Here is a 19,954-nt window from a genome sequence, read left to right as displayed (position 1 = left end):
AGCAATGCCAGAGCCTCACCATTCTCTGAATAAGCAATTTCTTTCCAAGATCTAATCTAGATTTCCCCTCTTAGTTTACAACCTTCTCCCATCTACCATTGTTAAGGGACTGTAAAAGTCTAGCACACAATCAGGTTGTGCTTATCACTAAGAAAACACACCGTCAGAAGCTTAAGCAGTTATTTCCTAGGCATTCGGAAGTCCCTACAACTTGTTTGGATGGAAACAAAAACATCGGGAAAGAACAATATGCTCTGACTGAAGAATGAGGAACCAAACCTAACCCAAACAGAAGCAGCAGTTCACGGAACACCCAGCCATTTCCAGATAGGAAGGCTAACAATTCAGACAATATATTTTCAATATAAAAAAAATATAGAAGAAAAATACTCCATCAAGGCTTATTCTGTCCCAAAGCACACACGATCCAACAAAGCTTTCTCACTGCAATTTTGCAATGCGGGTGCTGTGCTGCATTTCCACTGAGCGTGCTGCTGACCGGAGGTAAGGCCTGGCATCTCCCACCTTCTGGAACAGGTCGGGCTAAGAAGCTCCTGGGCAGTCCCAGCATCAGCCACTGGATGGCCATCCTGCTTTGCACAGGAGTGGCAGAGCAGACAGCATGAGCCCCCAGGGCTGGGTACCCGCTGGGACTGTGCCAGCAAGGGGGGTCCGAGGGGACCCCAGCACTGCCCGAGGTAACAGCTGACCCGAGAAGGTGGGGGCACGGTCAGGAGACCTGGGGAGAACAAGCACTTCTTATACTAGCAGTGAAATCTCCTCATATTTCCAATTTCACCCAGCAGGGTTTCGCTACAGGTCCATTCCTGCGGATCTGAGTGAGTGAATACATCTGCCACAACACAGGGACATTTGGAACGTGGGAGCACTAAACACCACTTGGCCTCTGATGCTCTGATTACAATCAGTTTGGTCTCTAGAACAAAGGAGCCTGCAGTGCTCTTCCCCTATTCCAAGAAAGCACAGCAGCCAGAGCACATCTTCAGGTACAGCCTCCGCAGTCTCTGCTATCTAATCTCACATTGCCCCTTCCCTGGGGGCTTGTTAGACATGGTTATGTCAGCAGCTCAGGACATCCCATGCCATGCCCTACGCAACATCCACAGCACTGCTTGTGCACAGCTTCCCACTGACAGCAGCTACACCAGTCCCTTGGTGTTAGTCCACCAGCACTTTCCGGGAAGGCACATCAGTTCTGGGAACACCAAGCCTACAGGCAATCCCTGACTGCAAGTGGGTGCAGAGGGCAGATTTAGACTGGCTATAAGGAAGAAAGCCTTACACCAAAGGCAGTGAGTCAGTGGCACAGGTTGCCCAGAGAGGCAGTGGTGCCCCATCCCTGCAGACAGCCAAGGTCAGGGGACGGGCTGTGAGCACTGATGGAGCTGTGGGTGCCCCTGCTCAGTGCAGGGGTGGGATCTGACAGCCTTTAAGAGTCCCTTCCAACTCAAATGATTCTGTGAATTAGTGTTGAGGCGCCCATCTTGGCTCCTATTAGGCAGGTAGGCAAGAATGCTCAAACAAGGCAAATGGAAGAGACCAGTCACATTTAAGTGCACTTTTGTCTAAACTTTCTGCATTACACAACAAAAAAGAAAAGCAAAAACAGCAAAATAAAGAAAAAAAAAAAATGGAAGAGTAATGCTCTATCCTTCTGATATGTTTTGCTTTCATTTACAAAAAGGATCAAGACTTAAAGTCTCCTCAGCCAGGATTGCTCCACAAGCTCTTTTCTTTCACGAGAGCAAAGTGACAGCAGGAGCCATGAGCTCAAAAATTGTTCTCAGAAGCCCAGGGGGAGGAAAACGAGCAGCATTTTCTATGTGCAGCTGATTCCATCTTCATGATCCCAAATAGGATGAGTTTCCCAGGTACCCTACAGTCCGTACAGGAAAGAAATTGAATTATATATCCCTTTTGCAAGGAAAACAAACAAACAAAAAATAAATAAACTTTCAGACTTCCTGTATCATCCATTAAGGAAACTATACTCAGCAAGAACACTTTCCTCCCTTCACTTCCTTTTTACAGTGCTCAGAGGATAGCAGAGGCAGAAAGCTGCAAGTGATGCATTTCTCAGGAGATAAAGAGACAGATCTGTGGTTGAGTTTTAAGACTCTGGAGCTGGAGTACAATCCAGTCAGCCACTGCCACAGCATGCCATGCAATCAGTGGGCACCCAACAGAAGTTTTTGTTGCATTCAGAGAGCAGCCCAACCAGTTCCTGCAATCACAAACCAATGACAGTGTCCTGCTTGAGCCCAAAGCTGCATTGTTACCCCAGCAATTCTACAGTAGAAGAGTAGAAAAGTAACAGTAAATAAAACAAGGGGTAAGAAAGGGCCTAGAGAGATTGTGGATGCCCCATTTCCCTGGAGGTGTTCAAGGCCAGGTTGGATGGGGCTCTGGGCAGCCTGGTCTGGTATTAAATGTGGAGGTTGATGGCCCTGCCTCTGGCGGGGGGGGTGGAGATTCATGATCCTTGAGGTCCCTTCCAACTCAAGCCATTCTGTGATTCTACAACATGCTGGTGGGCAGTATGGGAGTGTACACGTGTTCCTAGGCACAGTTCGTGAACAAGCAACACCTGGTTCCCTAAAATACAAGGTGTTATATATAAATACAAGGAAGGAGTTCATCTGCTGAAGTAATTCTCAGATTGCAGCTGATCACAATATCAGTGAGGCACCTGCATGGAAAAGTGGCATCAACTCCCCACTGTCAAGCTGGTTTTTTGAAACAAATCTTTCTACAGGAGTAATGCTGGAGACAGAAAAGCCACAGCCCGTGCAGCTTTGGGCCTCAGCCTAGGGAAGGGAAGATGGTGGTGTCAGTAATAAAGATAAGTGCAGCTTGACTAAACACAAAGACAGTCGGAGTTAAAAAAACAAACAAACAAACAATGAAGTGCATAAAATCATTAACAGAATGTCTCCAAAATAAGGAAGTAACACCAATAAAGAATTGTTATCTGTAACTGTTTTCATTCCAGGTGTTTTCCCATCGCTTGGCAGTTATTTTATAGATGGTCCTGACCTAGGAGAGGAGCACAGGAAAAAAAGCTGGAAGCTTCTCCCCCCCCTTGTTGGGGCACATCCTCAGCCTGCAGGCCAAAAGGGGTTTGCATCGAAGCATCCTTCAGTGGAGTGCACATTTTGAATTGGGATCTTCTTGATGGGATCTTCTGGGCTGAGCATCACGAGGCAACTAAAAGCCTGTGCAGAAGGTGGCATCACACTAGGGATGCTGAACTCCAAGAGCTCATGTTAGGAGCAATGGTTGCTCCTCGTTCATTCATGCAGCTCATGGAAAGTACCCACAGCTCATGAAAATAAAGACACAGAAGACAAAAGTTTCAGAGCATACGAATTCTCATCCTCACAAGCAAAGGCTGCCTCACCAGAAAGAGCAAGAAAGGAAAAATGAAGGTTTACTTCATCATCTCTTGCATTTACCAACTGCTCACAAAAACATTTCTGAGGTTTTAGAGATTCCCATGGCTTCATGAACCTTTTTCACTGTTTCTCAGTTACAGTGCTTAAGAAAGCACAGCCACGCATTGAGGTCCTTTTCAACCCAAGGCATTCTGTGATTCTCCTCTGTGCACACAGCAGGATGAGACCACTCCATGAGGACAGCCAGTAACAAACTGACATTCTCTTTCGGTACATCCCCCCAAAGGACCAGGTTTGCTGGCCACCAAACAGGTGGCAGAGCGCACAGAGAGATGCAACCACACAAATGTCTTTAAAATACACATCCTTGTGCTGTCTTCCAGGAGGTCAGCATTACATCTACATGGTTTTACTTTTCCCAGAAATGGGAAGTGATTCTGCCTCTCAGATGCCCTGCTCGGGAAGTCCTGCATGGTCTCAATCATTTCCCATTACATTGCTCTGTGCAATCTTCTTTAAGAAGATCCCAATTGCAGCCAGGGACCTGACATGATACTGAAATACAAAAAAAATGCCATGAATCACAAGTCTTACATCCCTATACAAGTTACGCAAAATTACCCTTTAATTCTAAAGCTAATAGGTGCTGAATCCTCAGTCTGCATCCATTTCAGTCACAGCCAGGTGTACAGAACTCCTATCAAAGCAACACACTGCAGCCTCCCCTCAGACTGTGCTGCTTTGGAAACAGAAGGTGCTAAGCGTCACCTCCTAAATATAACAAGCAGGACTGTGGTGACAAACATGAAGAGGGGGATGAGGGTCACAGGCTCTGCTGCCCCATGGTAGAGCCAAAAAATGCTTCCAGAGCTCAGTCAGCATGATGGGCTCCAGTCCTCAGCTGCAGCAGAACAGCCTCTGAGCAACAGTGCTGCTCACATGCCTAGAAGCCAGACAACCGTGAAATGAGAAACCTTCTGGCATTCCCTAAACCTATTATATCCAAGAGAAACAAGACTGTTTGCTTTCCAGGGAAAACAGGAGCAGAAATCAAAGTCAGCCCTCAGTGGAAATACAAGCAGCTCTGCTGCAAGCAGCTTGGATTTATTCCACACCTTCCCAGTTGGAGGGGCCACACTCTGAACCAGAGCATCCTTTTTGGGTAGTAGATATCACTGGGGAAAAACAGCTATTATTTCCATGTTTGTTTTGTTGCCTTGCGTGCTTTCTAAAGGTCTTCCCAGTGGCTTCAACACATAAATAGCTCTTGAGATAGGCTGAATGAGATTCTGTACTTGCTGGTTTGGTCTAAAACTCAAGGCATTCTCCTCACTACCCCCACTCCCTGCAGAAAACTGAACTTTTGGCAGTCACTGGTAGAAAACTCACAGCCTGAGAGCAGGGATGTAACATCAAACCGACCAGCAGGGCTGCCTGGCGCAGGCAGTGATGAGACTCATGGGCTCTGTGCTGGCAGGGACTCACAAAGTTATCCCAGCATACAAGGGGAGCAGCTCCAGCTAACCCAGAGCCAGACCTGCTGGCCAGGACTGGGCCTTCAGACGGCGTTCCTGACCTTGGCAGTCCCCCCCCAGCATTTACTGCAATCTCTGCACCCCCTCTCCAGCAGTATCTTGAAGGATGTGCTCACTGACCGTGGTAATTCCTGAGCTCTGCTGTGTGCTCAGGTTGTTAAACGATGATTGCAGACTGCACTCAGGACAGCAGTACGCAACAAGACTTCTGGAGCAGCAGCACAACCATCTCTATGGTTTGTCACATGGAGCCTCATCCCCTCCTGTCCCAGCCCTCCCCATGGGGCAGCTCAAATCTATCTGCATACTATTCTGGGAGGATTCCTGGTGCTGGGCTCTAGGGGAATACCCCCAGGCAGAGCAATTAGAGACAGCCAGCCTGAGGCCAGTTCCTGGCTTGAAAACTTTTCTAACTTCAGACTTTTTTTTAGAGTAATAATATTAATCTTGAAAACCAGTTTAAATTTTTGTTCCTGAAAACATTACAGTAATGTGAATGAAAGTAATTAGCTCTGTGCTTCCTGAAATTACACATCTTCTCAGACAAGGGCTTTGAAACAACAGGAACAGAGCATTTTTCAAGCCCTAGGAAGGCTTTGTGTGCCCCCAAACCTGCCAATTTCAGAGAACAATATTAACTTCCCATACCAAACCTTGTTTCTTTTCATGGGGCTGATGAGAGAGCTCTGTAACCCCAAGCTCACAGCAGGAGTGACTCTGCCTCCAATACCAGGAGTAACCCCAACTCCATCTCTCTTCTCTCAAGCTGCTCATACATCAGGACACAGCAGCGCAGCAGGCAAAGATGTAAGGCCTCCAGCATCTCTGAACAGCACTGAAGTGCAGGTGGGCACAGGGCAGGAAGGCGACCCTGCTACAGGCAGGGAGCCCCCCAGCATAAGGGATAAGAAAAGCCAGAAACGCTGCCCCTGTTCAGTGTGCCAGGAGAAACTCAGCTCCCAGGACACTGCATTTCAACAGATTTATTTTGCCTTTTTCTAAACCCACGAGTCCAGCCACCACAAAGGCCTTCTGAGCAGCGTGTGCAGAATAAGGAGCATTACAGAAAGAGCCCCACAGCACACCACAGGCCATGTGCAGGAGCACCAACCGTGACTGCTCTGAACCACAAAGGAACGGAGAGATCCACGCAGCCCATTCCCAACCTCAAAGTCCAAACGAATTCCTGGCAAGCTGACTTGAGGAGCAGGCCACATGCCTACAGGAGAGGTCCTGCACACAAGTGGCAGCAAATGAACATGCTGTTCTATACCAAGGTGGGAGCTACAAGGAGGGATCTGTCAACATACATCAGCAGAGACCAATGCTGCTCGCCAGGACCCAGAGCTACTGCTAACAGAAGCTCACAGCACACTGACCCCAGTGCCTGGGAGAGAAGGGTGGAAACCTGACCCCCAGCCCACCCCTCATCCCCCAGAAGAGCCCCAGTTCCTCCACAAGAGAAGGGGAAAAGCAACATGGGGCCACGTCCTGTTTTGCAAACATTGCAGAAAGGTAGGCAGGGTTACACAGGCAGAGGAAGCCAGGAGAAATCAGCCTGAAGGCCAGCTATTTGGTTACGTTCAATTTGATTTAGAAATTTCATTATATCTTTCTCTATTTTGCTTTTGTATGTCCTTCAGCAAAAGGGCTCCATTCAGTATATGCATCATTTGCGTCACCATCCCTCCTCCCCCTGCCAAACAGAAGTAGCAGCCTTCATTTACTTGCTCTGGAAGAAACAAAAGCTGTACCCCACACCCTCTCAGAAACCAGATGTCCAACTACTGTTTGCTCCCAACATCATAAATAAAAAAATAAATAAATAAAATGAGAAAAACCAACAAAACCACCAACAAAACCTGATGCCATGAGCAGGGATCACATCTGGCAGTTCTGGAAGGAACACGGATAGGAAATGCAGCACATCACCACATCACCCTGAGACACAGGGGAGACCCATGTGCGCGCAGTTCTGTCGTGCAGCATTACCGTGTCTGCGCTGAAACACAAGGGGAAAAAAAACACAAATCAGCAAAGAAGTCACAAGAGATCCAAATCACTGCCTTACAACTTCGCAAACATGAATCTTCTGCAAAAAATCAGATAATAGCTACCTCGATAAGAGATTTTTAAAGCTAGCCTTTATTGAATCACTTCCAAAATAAAATCATTGCTTTGGTCCTTTGCAAGCAAACAAACAAAGAACCATGACAACAGCAGACGTGGGCAGAATAGCAGCACCAATTTCTCAGATCCTGCTCCCATCTGTGGGCTTGTTGCAGCTTGACTGTACCCAAATCACAGGGGAAAGCCTTCTTCCATCAGGCTTCCCCTATCTGAGCCCTCCACAGAGCACCTCCTTCCTTCAGCCAGGTCCCTGCACATAGCACAGCCAAGCCCAAACCAGCCCTGAAAGCTTTCATGGCCATAACCAGGCTCAATGCGACTGGCAGCTCCAGCAGAAGCCCAGCAGTGACATAAATGTCATGAAAGACATGAGTGAAGGTGACAGCCCACCCACAGTTACACAAATGAAAATCACAGTGGCTGAAAAGGTGACTGTGGGTGACAACTGCTGTGCCCAACTGTCTGCTTTGGGATAGGCAGCAGTTTTAGGCAGCGTGATTTCTAAGGGGTTCCTCTGGACCAAGGCTGAGGCTTTAAAAGAAGAATTATAGAATCACAGAGGTTGGAAAAGACCTGTAAGATCATCCAGTCCGACCACCTACCTATCACCAATAGTTCTCAGTAGACCACATCCCTCAACACAATATCAAGAAGTGGCTGTATCTATGAAGAACAGCTCATTTTCTGAATTAAAGCAGTTGAAAGGTTTGTTTCATCCAGAAGTCAGAGGCAAGGGAAAGAAGAACAGGGAAACAAGTTATCAACAGTATGACAGGCACAATGCAACACACCTGTGAGGGGCAGGAGAGCAAAAATAATACTTTATGAGACTGTATCAAATGGGAAAGACATTTGAAAGACCAGAAATGGATGGCCTGCTCAGAAGATAGTCGTGAATCCAAGAGTACAACATAAGCCATGTTCTAGGGACAGAGATCCTTGCTGACCACTCAATCCAACATGGTCACCAGGATTTCTAGCAAATGCAGAGATGGATTTGAGCTTGTCAGAACTTAAGCAGCTGACACGAACCTGCGTCATCACGGACATAAAACCACCAAAGGACTGTGCAAACATACACCACTGTGTAAATCTTCTTAGAAATCCTGTCATGGAGGAGGAATGTTATGAGCACTATAATCTCTAGTCCTTAAAAGCATTTCGGCGATTGCATTTGATGCATATTGAACATAAACATCTTTGTCTTTCCCAGACAAGAAGAGCACATTTAACATTACATTAATAAATTTCACTCATTGATCATTAACCAACACAGCACCTGAAGCAGCAAAAAAATCCCAAAACCTTACATAGGCTTTTAGTCACAGTTTTGTGATGCCAACATCATCCTGCTAGCACAGGCACTTATTTTTACAGCAGTGCCACTGAATACCTTTGGGTGACTGGTGCTCCTGGCTATGCATTATCTCACCCGAATGCTAGCACCAGGACTTAGTTGGATCCTGACTAAGTGGTGATGCAGTGCCTGTTCCCACGGACCATTTCATCATCAACGCAACAGCAGCAAGAGATGTGCTCATCTAGTATCTCCTCCACAAGGAGCATGGCCAAATATGACCCCATCAGAATATCCCTCTGAGATGAGCTTTGATGTGCCCCAGGAACCAAAGGGAAAGGGCTGTTGGGTTGGAGGAATGCACTCAGCACCGAGCAAAGGAAAGATGTAGTCACTGCAGAAAGCACAGAAAGGATAGATTTATGAGTAGCCTTCCTTCTAAGAAAGAGCAAAGGAAGAAGATTGCCTTCTTTCTATTCCTGGCCCTGCTCATCTCAGGCCTGCAGAGCAGGTAGGGTGGTTAATAATATCAGGACTCAACATTTGTCTGGAAACTGGCAGCTCTGTGGGAAAGTGATTTGACCACTCGTGCATCCCTTGGGCCACCCACCTGCCATCTCCATTGGGACACTCAGAATCCAGCCATCCATCTCATTAGATGTCATCCAAGAGCAAAAGGCACTGGAGGTGGGACGTCACCACAGCTGAAGTGCAGAGAGAAATCATGAACCACAGCGGAGATCCAATTCCTTTCTCTGGGAAGCAGCAACTACAGGAAGAGCCTCAGGGCTTCTTAGTATAGCCTGGATGTTCGGTTTTTGCTTGTTCATTCCTCTCCTTTCAGCAGCTCTTGGGAAGACAGAAAGCCCATTGGGCTTGCTACAGCCTTCACGTGAAATATCTTGTCCTTGTATCTCTGGGACAGCTGCAGAGGGGACATAAGTTTGCTCCTCCTTCCCCAGGGCACCTCTTGGGAAGAGCAGTACTGCTGGAGGGATTCTTAGCTGGGGGAAGAACCCAGAGGCTTTGGTACCCAAAAGGCCCTTTCTTTGCCTGAGTCAACAGAACTTGCTCCAGGAAGGAGGACAAATCAGCAACCAGCCCCGATCCTTCTTGGGAAAGTGAAAACCTCCACCGTTGTCTGAGCAGATCAGATTTCCTCTCGTTGAGAGGGTCACTGCTTTATTTCAGATCTTGCAGTTCATAGCTCCCACTCAGTTTCGTTGTGAGTGCTCCAACAGAGCTGTGAGACAAGGCAGCTGTCCCACAGCCAGAGACCATCCATGTGCAAGTGAGAGCACCAGAGACACAGCAATGTGGGAACAGCGGATGTGGGAACAGTTGGCTGGAGATGACTTTCATCTGAGATGATGGGGCAGCATTACAAAAATCAAAACATAAATAAGTAAGCATCCCAAAACCTAACAGACCAAATTCATTCTTACAGGATCACGTCTCTCCTTTTCTTGCTTGCTCTGAAGTTTCCTACAGCTGATCTGGAAAGCTCTGTCCCATGCATCCATCAGTGGCAATGGACAGGTGATGATGGACACCATCCTCATCAGCCTTCTGCCCCATGCCTGACCATGGGGCAAAACCTGCCTTGACCCACCACTATTAGAAAACAGACCACAAGGGTGGGCTGCACACGGCAGCCTAAAAGGACACCTACATTCTCCATCCAGCCCTTGGATGGTGCTTGAGGAGCAGTGTTAATTCATGCAACACACATCAGCAAACAGCAGCTCCGTCACATCAATCTACCCCCCAGCCAGGGCATGGGGAGGGCAGGAACTCACAGCAAGGCAGGTGAGAGACAACATGCAGCTCCCCGAAATCTGGGGGATCCCATGCAGCTGCTGCCTCTCATCCTGCAAAAAACATGGCTGATGGAAGAACTGAGATGCAGGTCTGTATCGCAAGCAATGAGAAAGTTAGAGCTTCCCAAGGAGGCACTAAGCATGTGCTGATAGCATAGAAAAGCCTAAAACAATAAAAAAAAAAATAAAAAAGTTACTCCACCTCTATTGAACTTCTCCATGCTGCTGGATTAAAGTTTCCCAGTCAAGGAAGGGAATTACTCAGTAGGACGCGCCAAAATCCACAGAGCCAGAGACGAGCTCCACACAGGAGAGCTTTCCAAGCTCTGTGCTTTGTAGATCAGAGGGTGACTGCGATTGCTCCCTTCCCAGTGGCAGTCTTCCTTTGCAGTGAGAGCCCCAGGTCTGGGTGCTGCCAGCTGGCTCCCTCAGGATGGGGAGCAGTGCACAGTGCGATATGGACGGAGGTGACACCACACTGTGATCACAGAGCTGCCCTCCTCTGCAGCCATTTGGTTCTTCAGAGAAGGAACTTATCTGTACTGGGAAAAGGCATTGAAGTACTGCAGTCCAGCAGCTGCCTGCAGAGCTGAGGAGTTCGCAGCCCCCCAAGTAAGTTCCTGCTCACATCAAGCTGACTCTGGCTGCCTGCAAGAGCAGAGAAGTGCTTGACCCAGACTGAGGCTAGTCTCTTAGATGTGATGCAACAGCAGTATGGGATAGGGCAGATGTCACAGCATCACTTTCATAGATGAAAGTCAACCTTCGTCCTAAGAACTGCTCAGACTTTCACCCCTACAGCCTCCCCTGAGCAATTGCTGTGGTAGGCAGGGTGCCCACAGACTCCCAGCCACCCCCAGAGCACGTCTGTGATCTAACACACTATTTCAGTTCAAGCTTTTCCTCCCCTGCCCTTCTCCACAGAGCAGTATACACCCAAGCTCCCCCGATTCCCACTAGGGAGAGAGCGACGCTTCATCCTTCCGTACCTGACCAACTTCCACAGTCTCTAACAAAATAAAGGCAGTTGCACACTCCTCTTATTTCCCCCAAAGAGGAATAAGGTCGAGGTGCAGCCCACAGCACCTGCAGCTGTATCTCTGGTATATTATTTATAGTTTTGATTGCCTTAAATAAGACTGCTACTCCCTCCTCAAGGATTTGCCCTGGGAGAGGCAAGATGAACAAGAAGGAACATCTTTGGCTCCTTCCCCTAAGAAGGGATCAACTGAGGGCTCATAGAACTCCCACGATTCCACAGGTAGAAAAGGGCTCTGCAGGAGTCCTTCCCTGCCCTGTGGGGCAACACAAAAATTAAGGCAGGATCCACCTTCCCCATTCATCCCCATGAGAGCCATAAACTTAAATCCCAACAGATGGCACCAAAGCTGACTGGAAATACAGAGGAAATTGCTCTTAATCCCACTTTATTCCTTTTTCCTCTGCTGGTAGGAGACAGCAGGGCACAGGCTTTTCTAACCCCTCCACGTTCCCCACAACTGGGATGGCGCCAGGACATTTTCCCTATAGGAGTCAGCCAAAAACTTTCTAGATCATGGGCTCACCCATGCTTCCAAGTGGAGAAGCAGCTGGATGGAGCACAGACAAAAGCAATGAAGCAGTTGGAAAAGAAGCTTTAAAGAATCCCTCATGTCAAGAAATGTTTACTACAGAAAATATCAGTGGAACCTCATTTTTCAAGAGGAAAAGCCTTTGCTCTGACGCCTCCCATCTGTTTTATTATAGGAGCTTTGGAAGAGGCTGAGATTTCAGAGGAGGTGCACGAGTCAATGATTCACTTGGTGGGAGTGCTAAGAGCTTCAGAGCTGGAAAGCACAGAGCAAGCAGGGCAGTCATCATCTTTACGTCATGTGCTGGAGGGAGCAAGGCAAGGAGAGGAGCAAGAGACGCAGGGGGACTGCTCTGCTTCAGGGACTAAGGTGTAAGTGTAGGACTGGGAAGTAACATCAGTGATATGATGGTGGTGGATTGGTATGCAGTAATTTAAAAAAGAAAGCATCCATCCCACTGGTAACAGCTGGCAGCTTTGGTTTGCTATCTTTTGGCTGCTGCATGAGGAACAGAAGAGAATCTGCACAACATGCTGACAGCCAAGCGCCCACATGTCCTGCTCATGGACTGAACTTCGTGCCCATAAGTAATCAGCAGAGTTGTTCATGAAGAATTAGCTGTTACTCCATACGCACACAGCTGAGACCTGCACTCTTGGACCTGAGCAATACAGAATGATTATGGAAGATGCAGTCACAGCTCAATCCCTGCACAGCTGCAGGGGAAGTGGGGCAGGTTATGCTCCCCATGGCTTGGAGCTCACGCTGTTGAGGGTGAGCTTCAGAACAAAGCAAGACTGAACCACAGGTCAGAAGGGCTGGCTGCCTCCAAGCCTACAATGCACAAGCTGCTATTGCCAAAGTATCACATTGCCCAGCTCGGCTATTTTTGCCCTGTGAGCAGCCTGCCCATAGCAGCAGTGTTCTGTGAAATGCTCGCCCTGCTTCAGCCTGCTTCCAATCCAACAGCATCTTACCCCCAGTGAGCCGCTCCCAAAGGCTGCTTTTTTCTCAGTATTCCCCTCCTGTGGGGGGATACTCTGCAACCTTGCCACTCCTTTGCACTCTCACCTTTTACTGTGCTCTCCTACAAGCCACCAGGTCCCCCACAGCAGCTGCTGACAGAAGAATGGAGCAGTGAGAGAGATGAAGAAGTCTGGCACAGTGCAAGGGTTGTGCAAGACAAGATAAGAAGCTGTGTCAGGAGCTGCTGACACGAGAGCTGGAATATTTTTGGAGGATGTGACACCAGCTTTGAGACAGCTCAGAGCAGCAGAGCACCCCTTCTTGTTTTCCCCCCAACCTCATAAGTTCTGAAATCTTGGAAGTTCCCCTGGATGGAAAACCTCAGTGCAGTTCAGCTGTGAATTACAACTCTGGGCAGCAGCCAGCACTGCACTCAGTGCTGGCTCCAGGAGCAGGGTTTTCACAAGTTTACTCATTCTTTTAGCCTCAGCAAAGCTGTTCTCGTAGAACGTTCTTGCAGGAGAGAACCATCAGCATTTGCACACCTCCTGTTCCAGTCCCATCGTGCTGGTAGGGAAGGTCAGCTCTGTCTTCCTGGAAGAAGAGTAGCAGCAATCACCACCAAAAGTTGCCAAAGTAAAATATGCAAGGCAAAAGGATGATTCAAAAGGGGAAAAAAAGAGAGCTGGAGTGCCTTAGCACCATACAGACCATATGCACCATAATGTAGTCACCTGGGAGCAGGTAGGAGCAAGAGAAAGAAAAAGATTGTTCTCTATGCAGAATTGGAGAGCAGAACACTGGGAGGAAACAGAGGACAACTTCACAGCCTGAACTTTGCAGAGAGCTCAAGAACCAACCCCAGTTTCCATACACCATCAGGACTCCTTTGTGGTTTCTGCCACCCCCTGGGCACAAACACAACACGCAGCAAAACCTCCCTTCTGGAATTACAGAGCTTACAGCATCAGCACCTTTCTTGTAACTCCTCTTGCCTCTCAGTCTTCCTGTTTCTCCTTCAGCAGCTTCCTACAACCAGCCCCAAGCCTGGAATTGCTCAGCTAACCCCAATACCACTTTTTCATTGATCAAACCCTGACTGCAGGTGAAGAAGATATACTGAGCTGCCTCTCTCCACAGCTGATGGGCATTGGTCACTCATTGAGCTTAAACACCACCAATTTGCACTGACAGCCTCTGTAAGGAGTTGTTTTCCAGGCTCACATATGTAAAAAAAACAAACAAACAATCAGACAAAAAATAAAACCCAAAAAAATAAAACCCAAACCTCCAAAAATGCTTCTGAGATGGATATGTAAAAGCAGAAACAATCAGATGTACGAGATTTATGATCACAGACTGCAAACAAAGGGCTATCAAACAGGCAGCAGCCGGGAGCAGCGGGGGCTCTGGGCACAACCTGTACTAGCAGGAAAGAGTATTATCTGTACAGTGCAAAATTGGTTGTAATTGTTCTTCCTGCCCATTGTTTCTTTTCTTTCAACCCTCCACGAAACCTCCAGGGGTTCTGTATGCACAGCCACAGGAGTCAAAGAGCACTCTGCTATGTTTAACAGCTCCTTTCCCCCTCCAGAATGGATCTGAGGTCAGCAGCCCAGACCTGACATTTCCATGTTTCCCAACCTGAGTGTTCTTAAATCAGCATAGTGCATCGCATGTCCTTCTGCTTAAAACACAAATGTATGTCTATGAGTTAAAGCTGATGCAACCAATGAAGGAAAATAAATACACCCAACTACGTCCTCCCTCCCTGTCTGAGCCTATTCCAAAGATGCCAGATTTCAAACTGTGTTCACCAAAAAGCCATGAAGAAACCAGAGGATGAAAGAGCTCCAGCATTAACTGTGATGTGTAACAGAGGAAGGAATTATCTAAAAGTTAACAAAGCATTTCGGTGCTTGGGCATCCATAGGTTGGCAGTGAATGTCTCACAGTCAGCAAAATGCCATCCTACCCATCAGATCAGGATGGAAGAACACACAGGAGCTGGAAGCACTGCTGCACTGTGCTATAGGGTCTCTGGGAAGACTTCTTTTGGACACCATAAATAAATGAGATATGCATGACAGAGGGGGTTTGAACTCGAACATCCTGCACCAGTATCTCTTGTTTAGAACTGAGAAATGGGCACAGTGATGGAGAAGCAAGATCCTAAAATGAGGAACCAAACCCAGCCAAGGAGAGTCGGAATTGCTTGGTTGAGATGCAAACAGCATTAGATTCTCCTTATCATCGAGACAGGGCCTTTAGTTCCCTAAAAAACACGTCGCTCTTATATAATTCACAGCGATGTAATTAATTTGAGACAATTAAAGCAGTCAAGCGAGTCCCTGCACTGTGTGCCTCAGGCACAGCCAAGCCAGCTGCAAGGAGCAGCTCATGAGAAGGGCCAGCAAGTGTGAGACAAATGAGTTTGGAAGTGAGCTGCCATCTGGCATGGGAAGCAAAGGCAGAGAGATCCCCCTCTCTGATTAGTGCTGCCAGATCTCACCTATTGCTGGGCACAACTGAGGCATGTGAGGCTCCTGCTCTGCTGCAAGAAGGCACGGCCAGATGTTCAGCAGCACCAATTCCTGCAATGACCTGGGCAGTGTTCCAGCAAAGGTCACCAAAAGCCTTTTTGCAAAACACTATGCAATGCCTGTTGCACTGAATCACACACCACTAAGGCAGGCTGGTAAAACTAGCTGAATCCCACTCAGACCCTCCATCATCCTGTGCAGCAGGTACCCAATATCTCTCACTTGTGTGGGACACAGATGACATGCAAAGCAGAAACTGGCTAAAAGCATCCTGCCAGCCCCAGCCCCATGAGCCCATCTGGATTTCTGACTGCTCAAAGAACAATTGCATTTTAAATAGGTCATGAGAACAGTGCTGGCAACCTGGGAGGAGCTGGACTGTGGGCTAGCGAGAAATCATGGGGTGTTGGGAGTTGGACTGAGAAAGCACTGACCCATTATCAAAGGATATCTCAAGTTGGAAGGGATTCATAAGGATCATCAAATCCAACTTAACAGTGTGAGGCAGGACCCAAAACCTGAGGGCAGCACAGGAGACAGTGTAGGTGTAGCTGTAACAGCCGCCCTTGGCCACGAGAGCTCCATCACGCAGCCAGAAATCACATCCCACATCACCCTGATGGGAACAGGGAAGCAACGTGCTCCAGCTCTGCGGGCACAGAAAGGCACTTCAACCTCCTGTGAGCTCTGCATGGAGTTCTGCATGGAGTGGTTTTGTTTGAATCCTTTTTCTATGGTGGTGTTTGCATACTCTGGCATCTATGCTCTGAAAAACAAGGGATGTGCAAGGGATGCTTCTCCCTTGGACTCAGCCACAGAGCAGCTGTGGTTCTGACATCACAGCCCAAACCTGAGAACACAGCCCCCTCCAGCCATGCACAGCCCCCAGCAGCACATTTCGGAGGCGGTTCCCCAGCCCATAAGGGAACACAGTGTCTCGAACAATAAACATTTCACAATGCCCCCAAATGTGCCGCAAAAGGACAATTAAAATGTTCTGAAGGCACCAGGACACTTAATGCAGCAGTTTGGCAGTGGTAGTTTCGCAATGACTTTTCTGCTGTTGCTGTCCTAAGATTTCCCATGATACGGTGCAGCTGGGCTCAGCCCACACTGGGAAATCAGGAGAGATAAGTGCAGCAGTGAGGCCATCCAGGAAGGATGCTGTCATCAAGCACGCAGAGGTGAGCTGAGGTGAGAGTTGTGCAGCATCAATGGATGCAATGGGGCAGAAATGCATTGCTGAGGCTGCAGCCAGGCAAAATTCCCCCTGCAGAACTTCACTTCAGCTCTGGTCAGTGCTGGGGGCCGTCCTCAGCTATCCCGTCCCCAAGTCCCCAGTGCCTTGGGTTTGCTGCCTCCATTAAGCAGAGTGTTACACTGGATCAAATCTTGGCAGAGAAAAATATTTCAAAGCAATATACACACTCTCCAAGAGTGAAATCAGGCATCTTCCTTTTGCTTTCTGCCTGGGAATTATCTTCATCACCAATGGTACATTTCCAGGAAAACTTCCCTCTGGTGTAAAATGCCTATGGCTAAATAAATGCCACATCCTTCTCACCAAAATGATAACAGACTAAACATGACAGCCCTTCCTGTTGCTGTGTCAGCAGTCACACGGCCACCTCCTTGGTGCTCTGCTGGGTCCATCTCTACCACACATACCCCATTTCAGCAACACACCAGAACCCATATCAAGGGACTGTCTCACTGCAATGGCGACACAAATGCTTTCTGCCCTCAGGAAAATCTCCCCAAATCCTTTCTAGTTCCCAGCTATGAGGAGTGGGGCTGAGAAATATGGACCAGCACCCAGAAGGGAGCAGGGTGGTGGAGGAAGGAAAAGGACACCTGAAAATGCAGAGCCAACCCGCAAAGCAGCAGTGCCAACAGCACGGCCAGCAGGCTGGGACTGGGAGGTGCTGGGCAAGATACAAGTGGTGGTGAACAATGGGAAGAAACTTTTGTTTTTAACATAACATTGGGTTTTGATCCACAGAAGGGCTTTCTCTGAGCATGGCTGACCTCATCAGGGCTTTTCTAGTGATTCCTTCGAGGATTTCCAGAATGCTATTGCAGTTGTTTCCTAATCTTGAGTGCATTCAAACAAAGAGAATAGAGATTCCATGTTCTCCTACCCCAGTGACTCTCAAAATGCTGTTACAATGATGATCAGATTATAATTGGTGCAGAGAGACATGTGAACTGTACGGAGCCCAAACCCTGTTCTGTGCTGCAGAGGTTCTCCCTGAGCTGCTGTGCTCTCCCTGCCTGCCCCACACACCCACCCTCTGTGCAGCTCTGATGAAAAAGCTTAACGAGACTGCCAAGTAAATGACACACGAGCCACACTGCGTAGTGCAAAAGGCTGTCAGAAAAGCTACCAGCTCCTTTCCAGAAGTGGCAGCCAGCAACGAGCACTGCCAAAATTGCTGTAACCCTGCTGAAACAGCTTCAGCGCTGCTAAAACCTCTCCAAGAAGTGACTGAAGCTGAGACCAGCCTACAACTTTGCATGGGCTGTCACAGCAGGATCCATCCCTCCCACCACAGACAGCAGTGTCTGGCCAGGGACACGCTTGGCTGAGACAATCCACAAGCAGCTGTATTAATTACTGATGTGAGATAATAATAATAAAAAAACAACACCGCTGATCACAATTTCCTCTAGTGGTATAAAATGCACACAACCTTATCTCTGTGCTCCGCGTGTCCTGGGTACTTTGTCTTCCTCACAAATCTCAGATCCAGGACGCAGGCAGTTACATGAGAGTTTCTAACAGCGGCAGAAGAGCAAAGAAATGGGAAAAAATACAAAAGGTGGAACAAGTGAGTTACGATGCGTGCATGTAGCTGGAATCAGTTAGGGGGAGATCCCAGAAAGCAGTGCTGGAACTGGTGAAAATCACAGTGCTTGGTATGTCTGTGTGGGCTGCATGTGTAGATACAATGATGGGCAAACATACTTGGCAAAGCAGATTGACAAGGTTAAATATATTGCAAATAGGTTCTTGTTTCCTTTTATACAAGGACTCTTGGTATTATTATCATAAACAAGTACATCAGACATTTGTGAATCGTTGAATCATTAAGGTTGAAAAGACCAAAAAGATCATCAAGTCCAGCCATCAACCCATCACCACCATACCACTAAGCCACGTCACTCAATGCAACATCCACCCTTTTCTTGAACACCTCCACTGATTGTGACTCCACCACCTCCCTGTGCAGCTGTGCCATGCATCACCACATGGGGCAAGCATTACATGCAAAACACCACATCTCTACTTTGCCCCACTGCTGGCAGAAGGTTTTATATCCAGACATTACCAAGTCCCCATCACACACAGCTTCCTCAAACACAGGGACCTGAGGCTTGAGGGAAAACCCACACTGTGGGGAGCAGCCCATGGCCATGTTGTCCTGGGGAGCACTGCAGCCTGGTGTACCCCGTAATGCTCCCCTGTGGGCAGAGGGCAGCTTGCAGCACCCCACAGCAAGCTTCAGACCTCACAGTAGTCCTAAAGCTGTAACTGCTGTGTGAGAACATAGGTGATCTGTGAGATCTTAAAGAGACACCCAGTAGCAAAGGGGTCCTGGGCTGATGGAGCTTAGAGGTGAATGCTCTCCCTGAGCAATGCAGCTCTGAACACGTCTGTGTAAGGGATCCTGGATGAGTGCAAAAAAAACAGTGATTGCAGCCCCCGGAGTCTCACTTTCATGCAGAGCTGCCAAGAGCAAAGCAATACTGACTCTGAAAGTACAACTGAAGTTTCACGTTGCAAAAAAACAAAAACAACAATGAAAACCAGGAATAAAGGAGACCAGTGAAGTCTCAAATGAGACACTGAAAGAACTCAAATGCGTTGGCTAATTTTGAGTGGCTCTTTCACTGGTGGGCACAGACAGGAAGACTGAAAAAAAGCTGTTTGGAGTTCAGCCGGGAATGTGAACATCACATTTACATGTGTCCCAGCCTGTAAGAGTGGGATTTAGATGCAGAGGGATTTAAATGCAGCAAGAAGGGGCTATAAGAAAGAAAGGGACAGACTCTTTAGCAAGGTCTGTTGTGACAGGACAAGGGGAAATGGTTTGAAAGTAAAAAGGGGGGGATTAAAACTGAATATAAGGAAGACATTTTTTACACCACGGGCAGTGAGGCAATGGCACAGGTTGCCCAGAGAGGCGGTGGTGCCCCATCCCTGCAGACAGCCAAGGTCAGGGGATGGGCTGTGAGCACTGATGGAGCTGTGGGTGTCCCTGCTTAGGGCAGGAGATGAGATCAGGTGGGCTTTAGGGTCCCTTCCAATTGAAACCATTCTGTAATTCTATGATTACAAGAGATGCAAGTCCAGTTCGGTCAGATTTGAACCAGTAACAAAACAGAATCAAATTCAGACATCACTGACATAAGCTTTTATGTTGAAGATGAAAATGGATAATTTTTTCCTTGTTATTATTAGAATAATGATGACTACTACCACTGTAGTCATTTTCAAAGGCCCTATGCAGAACTTGAGCCCTGTGGCAGAGGATGCTGTCTGAATGGTTAAACAGACCTGGTCCATATCTCAGAGAGCTGCTACCTCTGTCTGATATTTGCTCTGCAGTTCCTTGCTGTGTTACCAATCCCACTGGCTGGGACTCCTGCCTATAGCTCTAAAAACATCTCAC

At 47.9% G+C, this 19,954-nt stretch overlaps 1 protein-coding gene and 1 long non-coding RNA gene across 2 annotated transcripts in view; one reads left to right on the top strand and one right to left on the bottom strand.

Moving 5' to 3' along the window:
* LOC128082968 (uncharacterized) overlaps nt 1-13,790 on the bottom strand; it is a 34,140-nt gene extending 20,350 nt beyond the window's left edge. The window contains exon 1 of the mRNA XM_052687724.1: nt 13,710-13,790. The gene's annotated coding sequence lies outside the window, so the exon portion shown is untranslated. The remainder of the gene's footprint in view (nt 1-13,709) is intronic.
* LOC128082974 (uncharacterized) overlaps nt 1-19,954 on the top strand; it is a 201,361-nt gene that overhangs the window by 92,642 nt on the left and 88,765 nt on the right. The gene's annotated exons all lie outside the window — the stretch shown is intronic.

This window comes from Tympanuchus pallidicinctus, unplaced genomic scaffold (genome assembly GCF_026119805.1).
Source record: "Tympanuchus pallidicinctus isolate F22 unplaced genomic scaffold, pur_lepc_1.0 scaffold23, whole genome shotgun sequence".
Classification (NCBI taxonomy): domain Eukaryota; kingdom Metazoa; phylum Chordata; class Aves; order Galliformes; family Phasianidae; genus Tympanuchus; species Tympanuchus pallidicinctus.
The sequence above is the reverse complement of the archived record's forward strand: the minus strand, read 5'-3'. Positions and strand labels throughout refer to the sequence as shown.